General features: G+C 42.9%; 1 protein-coding gene and 1 long non-coding RNA gene across 3 annotated transcripts in view; both read right to left on the bottom strand.

Moving 5' to 3' along the window:
• LOC149330003 (uncharacterized) overlaps positions 1-18,264 on the bottom strand; it is a 120,043-nt gene that overhangs the window by 82,898 nt on the left and 18,881 nt on the right. The window contains exon 5 of one of the 2 annotated variants that reach the window (XR_016285634.1): positions 16,672-16,863. The exons of the other annotated variant lie outside the window; for it this stretch is intronic. The gene's annotated coding sequence lies outside the window, so the exon portion shown is untranslated. Of the gene's footprint in view, positions 1-16,671; positions 16,864-18,264 lie in introns of those variants that run through there. 2 annotated transcript variants of the gene reach the window in all.
• LOC149330004 (uncharacterized) lies at positions 6,329-14,578 on the bottom strand. The gene is made up of 3 exons (XR_016285631.1): positions 14,003-14,578; positions 11,908-12,233; positions 6,329-9,911 (listed from the first exon to the last, which is right to left on the bottom strand). It is a non-coding gene; the product is annotated as an uncharacterized LOC149330004 (long non-coding RNA).

Raw genomic sequence — 18,264 nt, 5'->3', positions numbered from 1 at the left:
AATGTAAACATGGCTTGTCTGCTTATATTTGGTTGTTCCTTTTAGAGGGAAGCATTTTGACAAATTTTTCTCTGGTTTATGGCAAACGTCTAAAGGAGTGTGGGATTTCAGTAAGGAAACATTTACAGTTGGCCACATAAGTTTGAAGTATTCAAATTAGAAGGTCTGAAAAAGCTCTGTGCCTTTTCTTTCTAGCTGCATTCTAATTTTCATTCTTCACTTGCCATGCTGCTGAATGGGTGGGTCTGCTGGTTCCTGAATTACTGTTTTTGTATATGTGCACAGTCAGAACATATGTATATCACGAGTATGAGGCAACATATTTAAAAGCACAATGTGAAAAGAGCTTGTGGATACATTTTTGAAGGTTGGCAGCTCAGTTCGCTGATATGTTTAGGTGCTCTTTATATTGTCAAGGCCCAGTAGGTATTAAAGGAGTAGAGACAACAAAATTTTAGTTGTTTCTTTCGGTTAGAATGATGCGCAGTACTTTAGAAAGACTAGAGAGCTGCATGGATTGCGACAAGAGGCAATATATTTATAATTGCATTTTTTCTCTCGCACTGCTTTAGCTTAAACAACCGAACGACGACTGTGATGTCAGGGATGTGTTCAGGTCATGTGAGGCATACAAAGACAGCAGTATTGTTGCAGCTTTGTTCATTGTTATTTGCATCAACTCGTACACAAACCTGTCTAAGAGTTGGAGTCACATAAAGTGAACAGGCAGCGATTATATCTCTTTTTGCATGCCTCATGTGACCTGAACATGTATCTGACTTCAGAGCAGTCATTCGGCTGTTAAAAACCGAAACCAGATGACACGAGAAAAAAAATTAAATTGTAAATTATTTAGCTGACAAAGTTAAAATCCACATGGTGGCTTGTGTATAGCATTGCCTAGTGCATCACTGTAAAGAGAAATGTGCATCCAAAAATTTGGTTTCTCTACTCCATTAAAGATGTAGCCCATGACATGTTTGTGGCAGACCTTTGAGTTCATCATTCTTTTATGAGTTGTGAAACTGGCTCACTAGAGTGTAGCATATCAGGAGTCAGAGTGTTACTGGAGTACTCTGACCTCATGGTGATTAAAATGGAAGAAAACTAGTTGAGTCCGCAAAGAATGAGGTGCTCCTTTCAGAAGCAGAGCTGCTGTGAAGAATGTTCTATGAAAAGACAACCATCAGCTCTTTGCTACATTTCAGGTTATTATTTTCTTGAAGACCTAGTAATGGGTATTACAGAAATGATAAGAGGTATGTTACAGAAATAATTGGTACCTGCATATTAGCACGACAAGGGGTGACTAATAGAATTTTTGTAGGGGTCTATAGAATTTTGCCTCTATCGAAATGCGACCGCCACAGCCGGGATCGAACCCACGTCTTTCAGGTCAGCAGCCAAGCACCATAACCTCTGAGGCACTGCGGCGGCCAGTGATTTTCTATTACTGGCCCTCGGTACGGTGGGTTCACGGTTTTGCGGTAGAAATGTTATTGGTGTATGCCTGTTGTGCATATATTGGCTGAATATTTTTGTTCAAATTAGTGCAAAATTTGTGAGTTCTTTTTTCTCTTAGAATCCACAATTCATACTGTGGCAGCTGTTACACTTGTATGACACCTTGATAAAACTAGCCAAAAATTATCAGGTCGGCCTGTGGTGGAACCGCGACGGGGACTATGTGAAGTGGACTATGGACAATCACTTCACCAGCAGCCTATGCGAGTACCTCGCCGAAACTGGTCTCCACTCCTTCTTCTAACTTTCTGTAACCTACATTCCACTCCCCCTTTTCTCAACTTATGCCTCACGGCAGACTACTCGAATAAAAAAAAAAAGTGTGTAGCAAACCAAGAAGGGCATGGGACAATTATAGTAATTTAGATGGAGTGGGGAAGTTGTCTATCGTTAATTTTTAGATTGCAGATATAGTAAAAGTAGACGATACCTAGGCAACATGTAAGACATAAAGCAGAGACCTGGACTTTTGGTTGCTTATAATGTGGTCAGCCGTTGCCCCGCCGCAATAGCTGAGTGGTTAGGGTGCCCGCTGCTGTTCCCAAGGACGGGTTCGATCCCAGTTGCGGCAGCTGCCTATCAGTGGAGGCGAAATGCTAGGCGCCTGTGTACTGAGTGACATCAGTGCTCGATAAAGAGCCCCATGTGGTCAAAATTAATCCGTAGCGCTGCACTATGGCGTTCCTCATAACCCATGTTGCCTTCGGACGTTAAACCCCATATTCTATACCATACCATAACTTTGACGTGTTCTGTGTGCTTTACCATTTAAGCTGCAGTAATTGCTGAGCACTTGTTGAGTTTTCATGAGTATTTTTATGTGCAAATGCACAATGTGTGACGGGGTGCATATCGACAATTACGTACGCATGGCACTCATGCTAAGACTGGCGTGCATGTGAATATTCGTGTCCATCGTGTAAATAAACGGAAGTTGCATAAATAGTGAACTAAATGTAGTGTCAAAATGTCTGTGAAGAAAAAATTCTCATGTTTGCATGTGCTGTTGAGTCATTTTGATTGTAATGGCAAGCGTGGTTACGTTCAAGATTGCAGCAATATCTCGGCACATTATGATTTTGAATGGTAAAATTTTGTCTGTCTTGCATCCGTTGCAGTTTCAAGTAAGGTGGACGCACACAGTTTCAGCATTGCTGCCAACATGATTTGTGTGAATGGCTTTATTGTACACTGTTGGGAGTGAGGCTTCTAGTCCATCCGAAGTGCTCTGATGAAAAATACCTTTTATAATGGTACTTGTGGTTTCATGTCATTAAAACTACACTCAAATAATAAATAATGTGAGTTTGAGCTGCATAAGTGAAAGTTATGTGACCGCTTTGTTCATGACAGTACATTTGGTTCGGTTCAATCCGCTACAACGATAGAAGACCGTTCTGCTTTGAAACAGCAAATTGACATGCATTCAATTAATAAGCTTGGGATGAGCAACAAGAGAGAAAGCGTACATATTGTTGACGATGCAATGTTGACCCTTAAGTGCCCCTGTTACGTTTTCAGTTTTGTTGCCTTAATTTTCTTATGGTCGCACTGAGCTACCCGATTTAGAAAACTGCCAAAAAATAGTCGCACGTCCTAGCTTTAGTCAAAACCAAGGAGAAGAAAACATGCATATTTATATTTTCGTTTTATTTTTATGAATCAATTTTGTTGGCGTTTCCTTTGAATGAGTGTGTTGATTTTCGTCAACTGCATAAATGACTTTCTTATTTATGTTGCAATTTTTAACGTTTAATGCTTTTTTTTTTTCTAGTTTATTGCTGGTTTCGGCTATTTATATTTACTTTTCTTTGAGGGAACGCGCGATGATGATGATGCTAGCGCTCTTACAGCGCCCCCTACAGTCAGTTAGCAAATAAGAAAAAAAAAAACATGGCGGTTGTTTACGTACGTTCGAATCGCGGTCGGCGGCTGTTGCGAGTGAAGTATTCGTCGGTGTCTCGTCTTTGTGGCGTGTGTAGTTCTTTAAATTTGCCCCTTTTTTGTTTGTGACCAGTAGACCGCCTATGGAATGCGTGTTTACCTCCCATGCGTCCCTAAAGGTGAGTGAGCAGGACGCAAGCCCGCGCCGTCCAGTACTGGCGTCCCTGATTGGGTGTTTCCAGCTCATTCTGGAAAATATCTGTGCATATAACTCTTGTTATAATCATCACGATGCAGTGCGTGGGCTGTGGTATGTCGTCACATTGACTTTCTCGTGATGCAAGGGTTGGAGAACATTGCAGCATGTCGTTTCCAGCCCGCCTTCGATCCTTCAAGACTGATCTGGACACCGAATAGTGACAGTACCAGTTGACGACTGTTGTGGGTGCGAGGTGGCGTAGATCTGCTAGATCACAGAGAGAAGCAATTGCCGGCAGAATAATCGCGACTAACCCACCTGTGGCTCGCAACCGACTAACCCACCTGTGGCTCGCAACCACCTCAGTGGACTGAAAAATGCTCGGGACAGAGCGAAGCAATAAAGCTGCACGGTGCGAACGCTATAGATACGTTGCTTACGTCTCATGTAGTACCTATCTGAATTAAATGTTCTGGAATGCACTGGCAGTGTGTACTTCTGCTCTTGGGGCCGAGTCGTCCTTCATGGCGCAGAAAGAGTGCTCTGAACGCATGTGCATACGCTGGGCGGCGCACCTTAAAAATAAAATTGTTTCCATGTTCACTGCATGTTTTCAAAGGCACACGAGTTCTAAGGTAATCCTCTGAGTTCTCGTTCTGCTGGTATAGTCATATTTGGTCTTTGCAATCAATGACTCTGTGCCCACATACTGTCAAAAAGCAAGATTTGTCAGATCTTTCTCAGCCAGAGATGATGTGCTGGCATGCATAAATTGATATATAGCATCGTAATAGTGTGACACTGAACACTTTATTAAGATGTAATAGCAAGTAATTTCGATGTTTGTGTAAGCCAGTGTATTTGCCTTCATTGAAAAAGATATTCAAGAAAGTGTTTTGGTGTTCGTATGAGGCGGGACAGAACTTGTCTATACAAAGTATGTGATAGCCAAGTGCTCAGGGCCAAATGTCACCTATCACTGCCTCTCGCTGGGGCAGGTGGCTCTCTGGAATTCTTTACTTCACCATACTGCAAAACTAAAATATGTGAAGAGCTGTGCTCAAATTTCGCTTTACCGACTGTAGTTATTGGCTGTTGATTTTTTTTTTGCACGTGGTTTACTGCTGATACAATAACACACATGGCTCAGTCTATGCATTGTACTGCGTGCTACTTACTGCATGCAATGCTTCAAAAGCAAGGGTTCGGGCAAGTTGTTTGTTCTAGTTAAGGTTGGTCGCCGAACAGAAAGGGACGACACGGGAACCAGACACACAGCACCGACTGTCGAGATTTCTGTCAGTGCTGTGTGTCCGGTTCTCATGTTCATGCTGTCTTTATTTCTTTGCAATGTGACCAACCTTAGCTTCAAAAGCAGTCTTCGCACTATGTATAGGGAGGGTGCACAGAGAGGGCCTGGTAATAAGCGTGTTCATTTTGTGCTCGTGTCTGTGTTCAGCACCTGGTGCTAACTGCTCGCTATACTGCACATTTCAATTTAGGTGCCAAATATACTTCCTTGTGATGCAGTGTGTGCACACCAGGGAATGATCTCGCATTTTGCATGGTACAGCGAGTACTCTTTTCCTTAACATGTAACAAACTGTAGCTGTCTTTCAAAAATATCATTTTAGTGCATCAGCATCAGAACCTCCCATGTTGGAATAATCCGTCGGTCTGAAGCCTCAGGTGACAGAGTGGAGGGAGTGAAATCCACTTTCACGAAATTGCAGGGAAGTGGGAAGAAGAGAGGGCGGGAGGAGGCGGTTGGCAAGCGGTTGCAAATCTGAGTCGAAGGGTGGAGTGGATGTGTCACTGATAGATGGGATTTCATCGGGTGAGTGGAGTGGGGGTGTCACGTAGTGATTGATGGTACCCATTCGTACAGTCTGACCCTGTCAGCGGCTGCTCGGTCCGGCAGGAACATAATGCTAACTTTGGCTTACGAGGTTTAACGTCCCAAAGCGACTCAGGCTATGAGGGACGCCACAGTGGAGGGATCCAGTAATTTCGACCAACAGTGGCCCTTAACGTGCTCCGACATCGCACAGCATCTGGGCCTGTTGTGTGTCACCATCGGAATACAACTGCCGCAGGCGGGGTCATACCAGCGTCTAATGGAATTTGTTTAATTTTGTCGTTACACTCACAGTAAGATTAGTCTTTCCCAAGTACAAGTTGTATTTAATGTCAGAGTCCAAGGAAGGGCAGCTTTCCAAAGCCACAGCTGGGCTTGTACAGCGTAATTAAGCAGCATTAACATCCTTTAGAATCAATTAACGTGTTTGTACTATGATTACACAATGGACACAGTATTTATCAAGGCAAAAAATGGCAGCGTATATATGCCTGCAAATGTTTAAATCAAGAATAGTATCTGCTAGCTTATTAAAAATATATCATTTATAAAATGACCGTCCAACTTCTCAGAAGTACCAAATCTGTGGAGAAATACAAATTGCAGATTGCCAATATGCCTAGGAAAATACATTTTGACTGTCAAAAAAGGATTAGGAGCACTTTATTATTAACTACGCGAGGATTGTGGAAGGATGGGTCGGGTCACACCTAATAGTGCAAAACATGAACCCTTGGAAAAGATGCGAAGTTGTGGCGCCTATGCACTCATATGCTGTGCATAATGGGCTGCCTTGCATTACCATAACCTGTCCAGGTAGACTGCCACAAGTCAATAAAAATCTCCGACATATACAGCCACAGTTTTCAGTTAGGTAGACATTTTATTTGTGACATTCTTAATCTAGCTGGCAGGCTATCACCAGCCCGAGGTGAATGTGACGTGCAGGATGAAACGGGTGCCATATGTGGATACTGGAGTAAATGTGATGTGATGAGCCTTGGGAGCATTCCTCTTCACATGGCGCCAGGCAGTCTTGCGGCCACATAATACAGCTGACAGTGCTTCATTCTGTAACCTGTAATACTGCAGTTACTTGCATCATGGATGCAGTTTGTTGTGGGAAAAAATTAGAATGGTAAGTTTGGTGCATTTATTACATGGTGTAAAACATGGTGTGGTCAGTTGAACTTTCCCCAGATTTTGATGATTGATGTAGGGAAAGCATTTATTATGCAAATGCATCCATTATTTAAGTAAATATGGTGTACAAAAACCTGGAATGGAAACAGAAATCAGCATCTGCAGGATTGAAACAAATTCCTAACAACTTTGGCACAGCACCATACCTATGACTGCCAAGCCACATTTTAGCCCCTAGCCTTTCACTCTACACTGTCCTTAATCTGTTCATTCCCAATGGGCCAGACATGAGGCCGTATGGCACTCGGGTATCCGTATCTGCCTATATGGACATGCCACGTTGTCTACTACACAGCTTTTTAAACACTTGTAGCAACAGTGTCAGTTTTCTCAGAAGCATGAAACTTTGTTACTATTAGTTTTATGACACACCCAGCACATTAACAGGCATTCTAGCCAAATTATAATTTCGTTGCAGTTGGGCTTTGAAGCATTTTTCATTAATGAGTAAAAAGGAAATGACATTAACTGGGCACTATATGTTTCATCTAAGCTGCCTTCTCGACAAATAGGGGCATTTTAGAATTTCTAGGCAACAAAGTTGGCACAGTGTTCCCATCACACAACAGAAGGCTCATTGCTTGGAAGGCTGGTGGAGAGACACTGTGTAAGAGCCAAGCAAGTTCATTTATGAAGTGTTTTATCATGTGAGGGAAGGCTATTCACGGCTGTTTCTACCATGGCAATATAAGTTCGTGCCACAAATTGCACCAGCAATGTTCTGAAAAATGAGTAGTATACTGTTTTTCTGTTGCAGCAGTATTCTCTTTGCAAAATAAGATGAATAGTAGTTTTGCGCTGCAGCTTTCAGTGTGCAAGATGACAGCTACGGCTTAGCCTTTTGTCAAGAATACTTTTTCTCATATGCATTGCAGAACTGTAGAACCACATATTGTCAACTGTCCTAAAAGGCAAGGTGAGTTGCTGGGCGAGTTAGTTGGGGTACATCTTGAGAAAAACAGCACTTGCAGACAAAGGAAACGAGAAGGACACACAACTGCGCTGTTTTTTTTTTTGTGTCCTTTTTGTTCTGGTCCTTTGTCTGCAAGCACTGTTTTTCTCAAGATGTCCTAAAAGGGCGGTGCACTGTGACAGCACAACGCAACAAAGAGGAATGCAGCATGGAGCGACACTTCATACTAATTTTATTGAAGAGCGCATGCCTCTATGAGTGCATCACATGCAGACAAAATGAAATCAAGCAGGGATGACGAAGAAATAAAATTATAGTGAATGCAAGGCAGGTATGAACAAGAAAATGAGTGCACTAATTTCCCAAAGATGAAAAATGTTTGCCAATTGTCAGAAGTTCTCTGTTGAGCAGTGCCAGAGAGGGCGTACTCACACAAGCAGATTCTGAGTAGGGAATGAGGGGCCTGAAATATCTCAATTTCTTAATTGTCGGGTTTAACATTCGGGAGCGGCACATGGGCTATGAGGGACACCATAATGGAGGTCTCTGGATTAATTTACACCACCTGGGGCCCTTTAATGCACGCTGACTTTGCACAGCACATGGCCATCTTTGTATTTTGCCTCCACTGAAATGTGGCTGCTATGGCCGGATCAAACCCACAGCCTTCGTGTAAGCAGTCTAAGAACGCCAGAGCCACTGAGGCGCCGTGGCGGGATGAGTTCTCCATTCCTAGGAGGAAAGTTTCGGGAAAAAGGAATGACTAGAAAAGAAATACCAGAGGCCTGTAGTGTACCGTCAATGGTGCTGCTTGATATGGGATATGATGGCGCACCTTTCTCATGACCATGTGGGCTTCAAGAAAATTAGCAAATGGCACTCCTCTTCCCTGCTGTGTCTTGAGCTTGCTATGCTAAAGCACTTTGTCAGAATAGCCTGCCAACTAGCTCATAACATAATCCTAATCCCTCACCTGAAATCAGCCATCTTCAGCTGGCAGGGCCTACAAATGCCAGCACAGTCAAATGCTACTTTCTGGCTGCTCTGCATCTGACACAAGTGTAGCTCCATTATAGCAACAGCATGCATGTGCTTGCACATGTGCACATGCGTTGCATGGTCAACACGTACTTGTGTACATGTTGTGGCAAGCCTCGCACTGCTCACAATGAAGCTCACAGCCACTGCACGATTTGCTAGTTCTTTCCACTGTGTGCTTGAAGTCCACCAAACTTTGTGACTTTACATGCCACTGGCCATCTCCCACTCTCTCAGTACTGGACTTAGAAAGCTCAATCCCCACTTTATGCTTCCTAAATAGGGCAGATTTGCGGTGGTCTGCTCCTCCTTTGACACCTGTTGTAAAGTTTTTCGGATGTGAAATTGAAGAGTACTTTGATTAATGTATCCAATCACCCATTTACCTTGCCACCAAAGTGAGAGTACTTCAGTGCCTTGACTCCAAGTGATTATTTGTTGTTAATCCAATGTACTGCCGATAGCAGTAAGCCCACTGACATGCCCTCTTTGCGTATGTTTTCTCAAAATTTCTGACAAAGCCAAAGGCAATTAAGCTGATGCTCTTTGGAGTGGATACCAAGAAGTGCAGGGAGCAACTGTTGAGACTCAGTCTCATCTGTCCACTTCATCAGAGTGTGCAGCATGTCCCTTGTTGTAGTCCTGCAGTCCTTGTTTGTGACTGTATTCAGGTGCGTGCTCCTGTTGTGTAGCACCTGCCAGCTGCAAAGCAGTCGACTCCTCAAGGGACCCATCACCTGCTCCCACGCACTGCCATAAACAGGGGCATCATCAGACATAAATGCCTGACATGGTATTGTGTTTTTTTCTTTGATGGCCTCGAAAAACCTCACCACAGTGCCCGTGTTCACCCTTTTTGAAATCAAGTAGGCACACGGGATACCAAAGGCATCTTGAGAAATTGTGAGCAGGGTTGTCAGTTGGAGTTAGTACTTATTTATGCCATGGGTGGAGTCAGTGCACAGTTTCGCTGCCCCCAATTCATAAAGGAGCTCTCGTTGTGGGAACGTCATTAATGCTAGCTCAAAGTCACCATCATGACTGTTGGGGTCACCCTTCTTCCTGTAATACAACAGTGGCGACTCATTTTTTGCCCTCATTTCTTCGACCCATAATTCAACACTCTTAAAATTGTCTGCATCTCTCTGCTCTGTTTTGCCAATCCTAAACTTATCTGCAATGTTACGGAGGTCCTTAGTGGTCACAAGTTGCATCCGTGGGCTTGATCCACTTGTGCCTGCTCGGATGTTTGTGCACAATGGTTTTTTCTGGCATTCCTTCTGCTAACCGGACTGAAAATGGTACAGAAAAAAACTGTTAACATCTCTGGTTCATCTGCCTACAGCCATGTAATAAAGTGACAAATACTTCTGGTCGGATTCCTTCGTCTTCCACTTTGTTCCTTTTCACAGGTGACACACAGTTCATCTTACTTTCATTTAACTTTTGTGGCACCGCAAAGCACACGACAAAATGGTTGTTTCAAAGCCAGATGGGCTTTATTTTTATGAGCTTGAGTGTTTAAACTTGCATACTGCAATGCAAAACAGGGAAGTTATATACATCGTGTTATAAATGCGGAATATAACAGCACTGAAAATGTGGACAAGAAAAGAATAAGGACATGTGCTTCTCATCCTGTCCCATTTCATTCTGCATATTCAAAAAATGCACCGATTCGCCTGACAGCAACCTTTAAAGGAGTAGAGACACCAAATTTTTGAACGCGAACTTTGTTTCTTTGGACTTGTGCACAAGACAATAGTGTGCACGAGTCACAATGTAGAATTCACTTACGCCAGGTGAATAATTTCTAAGTGAATATTTTTCTCATGCTGTTTCAGTTTCAACACCTGAATGACTGCTGCTAAGTCAGAGACAATTGGAGGGCATGCCAGTCATACATAAACTGAAATATAAATGCTGCTTGTTCATTTTTTTTTTTTTTGCGATTTCAACTCTTGTGCAGGCTTGTGTTTTATGTTAGTGGTTTTTGAGGAAAGGAAATGGTGCAGTAACTGCCTCAACCATGCCATGAAGGAAAGAAGGAGTGAAAGAAGCAAGAGAGAAAGGTGCTGTAGTGGAGGGCTCCGTAACAATTTCGACCGCCTGGGGATCTTTGGGCACTGACACTGCGCAGCACGTGGGCACCTCTTGCCTTCATCGAAACTCAGCTGCCGCAGCCGGGTTCTAACCCGGGTACTCCAGCTTAGTAGCTGAACACTCAAACCACAGCCGTTCCTGCGAGTGTTACTGATGAAGTGCCAAAACAGCCAAATAATTCTAATTAATGAAAGTTCACTGCAGACGATCTGTCTTATGAGAAAAAACATGGCCCTTATACAACCATTAGACTGGTGGCGTTGCTTTGATCAGCAACAAAATGCCTACGCTTTTGACAGGCAGCCAAAAAAAGAGGCTAGCATCGAGTGCAACTGTCAGTCATTCAAGACACGTTTCATAGAGCTCAAGCCGACTTCTTACGGATGAAGTTCAACGTCAGCCGATTGAGCGACAGACCTAGGATAGTCAATGAAACCAGCAGAAAAACAAAAGAACAGACATTGGAATAGTTCAGTGCTAGACGACATTCCTAATTATGTTCAGTTCGAAAGACTGGACCCCTTCCACAAAGCATCTCTAAACTAAACGGCATGAAGTTCGTACAGACTGTGCTGTGCATGCAATGTGCCGTGGATCAATTGTTTTTCACCCTTCGATGCAACCAAGTAGGCTCAAGTGAATTGCACTACAGTCAGATACAACTCGAGAACGAAGTGGCAGATGGCCCTTAAAGAAGACCCCCCCAGTCAATGGCGTCAGCTGATTTTCATCAGTTAACCCAATTAAAGCCATAACTAATCCCCTTTCATCTGCCACCCTCCTGCAGTGCTACCCCCTAGGATTAACCATGACATCATGAGAATCGGTCGACGCCATTGGATGGCAGGCTTCCTTTGAGGGGCATTGGCCACTGGGTTCTTAAGCTGTGCCCTACTATAACTTCTTCCGCCCCCTCGTTTTGTGGGACATGCCTTCTCCCACTTTACAATAGGCATTTTCGTGTTGTCCCACCTCTTTTGTGCCATAGATGCATCGCAGAAGAATAAAAATCATTGAAATGATCACTCGAGTTAATGAGCAATATCTTCCCCCTAAAATACATTTCTATTGCACTTTCGTCTCCCATTTATGAAAGGTTGGTGGAGTGTAGCTTCTAAACGTTTTCACATTCTGGTACAGTCAACACAGCATGCACAAATGCTTTGTACAAGAGGAGTGGCTAACCTGCAAGCCCTCTGGCATCATCCTGGGACAGCCTTTGGTGGCAGGCCTCATTGAAGTGTCCGTAGTGTTTCTTTTGAAACACTACATATACCTTGCCCTATTTCTCCATGACCTCTAGAGTAGCAAAGCAGTGTTTGGCGATTTTGCAGCTTCCTTGCCCCTTTTCCTGCCTTTGGCGCTGTTCTATAGGAAGCTCTTCGTATGAGCCGGAATGGTGGCAGTGCAGGTAGCGTTTAAAACCCTTGGTGCACATTCCTTCTTTCCTGTAGAAGCTATAAAATGGCAGCAAGTTTTGCTTTCTTCTCCGTCTTTCCAGGCGCAAAATCCTGAAACAGAAAGATTGTAAACATAACTAAGCACTCCACATAGTATTAGTTAATTATTAGTGTGAAAGCACAATTCCGAACGATAAACCCCGAGCAAGATCCTGCGATGTGTATGTGGGTTTGTGCCAAGAGCATAGCAACGGCGACATAGCAACCACAGCCTCACAGCAGCATTGCAACATAGTTATGACACGATGCCAGCATATGATAAGTCCATGACCACTCATGACTAAAAAGAAATTTTTAAAAATTGAGGCGTGAACAAAGGTGGGCTCCATTTCGATAAAAACGTGTACACAATGATAGCACATGAATAATGGCATAAGGCATCCTTAGAAAGCCAACAGTAAAGTAACAAGACAAGGCAATGTTCATGAAATTCTGCTTTTGCACGTTTATAACATTTCGGCAAAACTTCTCTGTCAATTTTTTGTGTATCACACTACTTTCATTTTTTGAAAAGCAAGGCCAAATTAAAGTTTGTACTTTTTGCATACACTAATGAAAAATGCATGTGCTATGGAGTGGGCACATATGCAGTACTCTCGCACTACTACTGGCGCTCTGCCAAGTGCGCATGACAATCACAGATTTAGCTTCACATTTTTAGCCTTTTGCCTGCAGTGCAGAACTGCATTTCCCAGCTTTTTTATTGTTAAAAATTTATCAGTCATTCGCTTACTGTTTTTTCCTGCTATAGCGCATGGGGAACAATTTTTGGAGAAAATTATTAAGTTCAGGTCAAGTTATTACACGGACTGTTACATGGAAGTATTTCAATTTTACTACACCCTGCAAAAACTCATTCCTGCACAGCAACCTTTTACATGGCCCTGTCCTTTGACCACAAATTCAGGTCAGCGCTGTTGACTTCTAAAGGCAGAACAATGCTGGGCATTCTTCCTACACACTTCTGCATGTTGCGATTGCCATGGCTTCAGCGCTGCTAAGCCAGTGCATGCCGCGACAATGTTGTGTGTCCTGTCGAGACATTGCAGATGCCTGCAACAAAGCATAAGCAAGGCCTGTAGCAGGGAGTCTGCTGCAAGGACCAGTTTTTTTCCTGCAGTGGCCACTTTAAATATGAAAGAGAGTGCACTGCTTGTCACTTTGCTTATGGAGGAGCTAGGACACCAAAAAAAAATTCTGCAGACACACTAAGACTGCTTACCAGCGAGAATGCCAAAGCATTAAAGTGCACAGTCATGCTATGTTGCAGAATGACGAGTCATGAGTGCAAGGCATGACTACGCAACTTTGTACAAACTCTGCACACCTTATGTTACTAGTAAAGTGCTGAGTCATGCTACACTTCAGAATGATTAGGAGTCAAAACTATGACTACCTAAACTTTGTACAAACTATACACCTTACATTACAAATAAGTGCAAAATGACTATGACAAGTCATGGCTTTCAAAGGTTATAGTACGTTACGTTTCACATTTCACTCGAATGCCCGCAAAGGCTACCTCTGCAGATCTGTCGCACTAGACCAAGCCCATTGAAATCTTCATGGTTCCTTTAAAAAACGTGCATGTCATCGCTAAGTTTTTGTGCACAAAACCACGTGCAAGTTTCCCCAGGTGAGTGTAAGCCCGTAAATAAAAAAAAAGAACGCGCTTTGTGTTTACAAACTTAAAATGCGCGCACTCGAAAAGTCAATAAACTGCAACTTTTCAATCGGTAATCTAAGCGCGCGACTGCATCCCGCTTTGGCCCTTTATTGCTTTAATCACAGCGTGCGTGCATGCAGACTTCGTTTCTTACCTTTATTAGAGTCGAAGACTAGATTCTCCACCTCTTCCTCGAAGTCGTGGTGCCGTCGCAGGTCACGAAGGGCGACAAAATGCTTCGGACGTAAGTCGCACAAGAACGGCCGTGCCTTACTACATGTTGTTGTTGTGACTGGGAGAAGGATGCATGGGCCTGCCTACTGGCTGGAGCCGAGCCACCACCGCTGCCGCGTGCAGATAGAGGAGAGATCAGAGGAAAGAGAAAAAGAAAAGACGCGTCGCAGCAACAACCGCGTCCTTCCCCATGAATATCCTTGATGGGTGTTTTTAAATTACTAGTATTGAAGAACGCCTTGTCGCAAACCGCTGAAGCAACGCCATCGCACGTGTCCGTCTCCATGCTCAAGGCAAAAAAAATAATAAAAAAAACAAGCGAGCAAGAAATGCACCTTGGGATACCTTGGGATATTGAGCAAGGATTTTCAAGAAGAGTTGAGATTTTCCCTGTCGGTTGAAGCGCAGTGTTCCCCAAAAGTCCCCACAGAGTGACGTAGAGTAGAGCAGTGACGTCTGTTCTCGGTTGGCCAATCGCAACGAGGATCACCTTCCTCTGAATACGCCCTCCGTGAAACGTTTGTGATTATTGATGCCACCCGCGATGCAGCTTGCGCCATCATACATCGTCTCTCATGGTAGGCGTAGGCACGTTTAAATAGATGTATAAAAGAAAACATTATAAGGACCATGTGTACGACCTCAATTAAGTATTAACGACGAAGGAAAGTTTGAGCTGTGCCCAAGGTATAGTTGATTGAAAACTGGCATTCAGTTCGGACCTTCCAAAGCGATCGAAAGCAAAACCGAAATTTGACACTGTTGGTTTCGATATCGCACCTGATGGGCCGCAATGCTTGAATTTTGTATCTGAATTTTATATCCGCGTCTTAACTTGTACGTGCGACGGTTTACTGAGCGCCACTGCGAACGGCGCGAATAGAAACCATATGTGGAGATCATTCTCCACTGCACTATAGTTGATTGAAAACTGGCTGTCAGCTGTGACCTTCCAGCGTGATCGAAAGCAAAACTGTTGGTTTAGATATCGCACCCGCTGCAGCGCAATGCTTGAATTTTGTATCCGAATTTTATATCCGGCTTAACTTGCTCGTGCGATGGTTTGCTCATCGCCACTGCTAACTGCCCGTATAGAAACCATATGCGGCGATTCCTCTCCACTGTATTGAAACTACACTCCGCCGACGCGTTGAACGCGCAGCACTAGAACCTGTCCAGCCCGATGCCGCTACGCACAGCGCATATCACGCCTATTCTAAACGCCTGTTACGAGGACCTGATCATGTGTACAGTTTTAAAATGCAGCTCCTGTCCGTGCTTATTTTCAGAAAATGCGGTAAGGTGACGCTATGTAATGAGATCCTTTGGAGGGACGCTTCGTTAATTGCGATTGTATATGTAACGTTCTACTTCGGCAGTTGTAATGGCTTTGTGAAGTAAAAGTGGTATTACTCTAGTGTTTGAGCTCCCTCTTTTCTTTCCCGCAAACGCACGATTCCGTACATCTACCAGATTAAAAAAAATGCTGGGCCGAGCAATCCAATGCCCTCTAATGAAGACAAAACATCGCCCAGAAAATATATTGCTGACGTATTGGCTTTCGCCGAGTTTTATATTTTTTAAATACAAAGATATGAGACATTTCCTAAAGCACACTTTCTCCAATGAGCAAACAAGGGTGAAATGACCGGCAGACATTCAGAATAAAACTGTGCAAAATATTTTCTCATTTGGCCAGCTTTGCATATGAACATAAGAAACGGTTTATGGTGACCACTTCTCCGCACAACTCACATGGTGATGTCTCTTCTTTTGCAAGAATAAAACTGTGTAGTGTGCACATCCAATATTATATATGCAAAGACGCCATAAAATGACTTCAAACTCAGTAAACCATGAATATGCAAGGATATCCACAAATGGTCCTAACATCCAATGTTCATGTATCGATATCCTCAGCATGATGCCTGTTCATCAGAACCATAGGTAGTACCTTTTATTTTGTTCTGCTCAATAAATGAACTGACTTGAAACTTTGCAAGCATTGTTCTGAACATATCAGTTTATGATTGAGTTTTACTGTAATGTGGGCATTTAAATTCTGCTAGAGGGGGCTATTGGCATTTATTGTGTTGTATGCGTCATTTTTGCAGTGAGCACAGGTTCATCTGATAGCATTCCTCCAGGCTAACAAATCAAATGGGTTCAATATATATACATTTTCATGCTTAATTTTGATATCAAACTTCAAGAGCTTTCAACGTGAAAACTCAATAATCAGCAAATTATTTCTACTTTTATTTCTGTATGATGAAGAAGTAATTATATGACTCAAGACCCACATTCAAGTTATAATCCTTGCTCTCTTCAGCTTGATCAAAATTCCATACTTTTCAGTGAAAATGCAGTGGGTCCTATTTTTGTGTGTGTGTGTGTGTGTGTGTGTGCGCGCGCGTGTGGATGTGTGTGTGTGGTAACCTCAATGAATCATTTCTGGAGTGACCATGACTTTCATTCTAGAATAATAGATTTTATCTGGTGTATCTTAAGAAATATTTACTTAAAACTTTCCTAAAGGCATTTTTATTTCTTCCTGTCTTACAACCTTAAAGGCTCTTTGAAGGGGTATTACATGAGAAAGTGGGTTACAAAGCATAACATGGCATCAACTGATGTCTTGAATATTGATGGGTCAGTAAGGAGCACGACGCGGCCACACAAGTCATTCCAGTTTTTCATAGTGTTAAAAAAAAAATGACAGATGTGCGGCAGGCAGAGGATATAGGTGGTCTTTAGCCTGGAGCTTCTACTGTCAAAGGTCTTCGAAGAAAACGGCAGTATTTAGAGCCACTCTGCTTCAATGGCGGCTTCAGTGCACCTTCGTGGACAAATGGCGACTGATATAATTACTGACAAACATAATCTCTTCAATTTTGTGACCCGAACTACATCCACAGCAAAACAAAAGCCTCTGTCCCTCATCTAGAGTACACCCTGCCAGACAGATCGAGCCACCTAATCCCGAAAAACCTCCTAATCTCATCTGCTGACTCCACCCATTACCTTCCAGTGCTATTCTGGCTTCTTTCACGATATGACCTTTTTGTAGTAGTACACAAAAACTTGGAGAAACTTCTCGAAAAAAACACTACTTTTGTTTGCAACATTCTTTAGTGCTGTCATCTATAAGTTCTTAAAGTTTAATAGAAGAAGCTTTTACTTTTGACTCTGTTATGAACTGTTATCAGGCCACCAAATACAAAACTAATGATGCACTGGTCCTGTGTACCATATAGACATATAAATTTGGGATGTGCAAATATTGAAATTTTTAATACGAATTGAACACCAATGCGAAGAAAAAATGCCTTTGAGTATAGCGCCAAATATTGCATATCTGTTTGGCATAAAAAATTTTAGAAAAAGATGAATGGGCAAATGCATTATTATATTCAAAACAATGTATGGAGATTGGAATCCAAGTAAACGTAGCTATACAGACACAGCACCATGCAAAAAAAAAAGTATTAATGTGCACAGAAGTGTCTACTTCTTGACTAGGCAGCATAAACAGTATAAAACCTGTGATGCGGCGATGCAAAATGAGTGAAAAACTGAAATTTATGATCTGACACATAAGTGGCCACTACTTAAATAGCATGATGTGTAGTAAAAGCTTGATAACTTGTATCTCAAGAGACCCTGAATTATTCGAAGGTTGACGCATGAAATGCCACCCCTCCCCCTAAAAAAATAAAAACTGCCAAAAATGTTGCAACAGCCTATGAGGGGGCTCTGTTGCCCAAACAGCAAACCGCACCTGATGAGCAGCTTTGGTGTCCCGGAAGAACAAAGTGGACGTAAATGAGAGGAACACCCGCTGGTGTCAAAATGGTCAGACTGCTTATTTAAAAAAAAAGATATGACCCATGAAAACCCAATAAGCACTGAAACTACCTTGGACGTCCCATGGATGTCCAGAGGACAACTAAGGGAGTTTCAGTGACCCTTTTAAGCTTGTTGAAGGCCAGTTGGCATCACCGTGGGCTAGCAGCGAAGCTCAAAAACTGAATTCATATGCCTAGGTTATTTCTAGGCCTAGCAGCAAGGATCCTTCTATTGTCGGCACTACTTCTGCTATAGGCATAGCAGAGGTGGATGGACTACAATACAACATGCAATAGGTGGGATTTTTGCACTATCACTTGCACTGCCAGTGAC

Source organism: Amblyomma mixtum, chromosome 9 (assembly GCF_055824585.1).
Source record: "Amblyomma mixtum isolate Tamu chromosome 9, ASM5582458v1, whole genome shotgun sequence".
NCBI lineage: Eukaryota > Metazoa > Arthropoda > Arachnida > Ixodida > Ixodidae > Amblyomma > Amblyomma mixtum.
The sequence above is the reverse complement of the archived record's forward strand: the minus strand, read 5'-3'. Positions and strand labels throughout refer to the sequence as shown.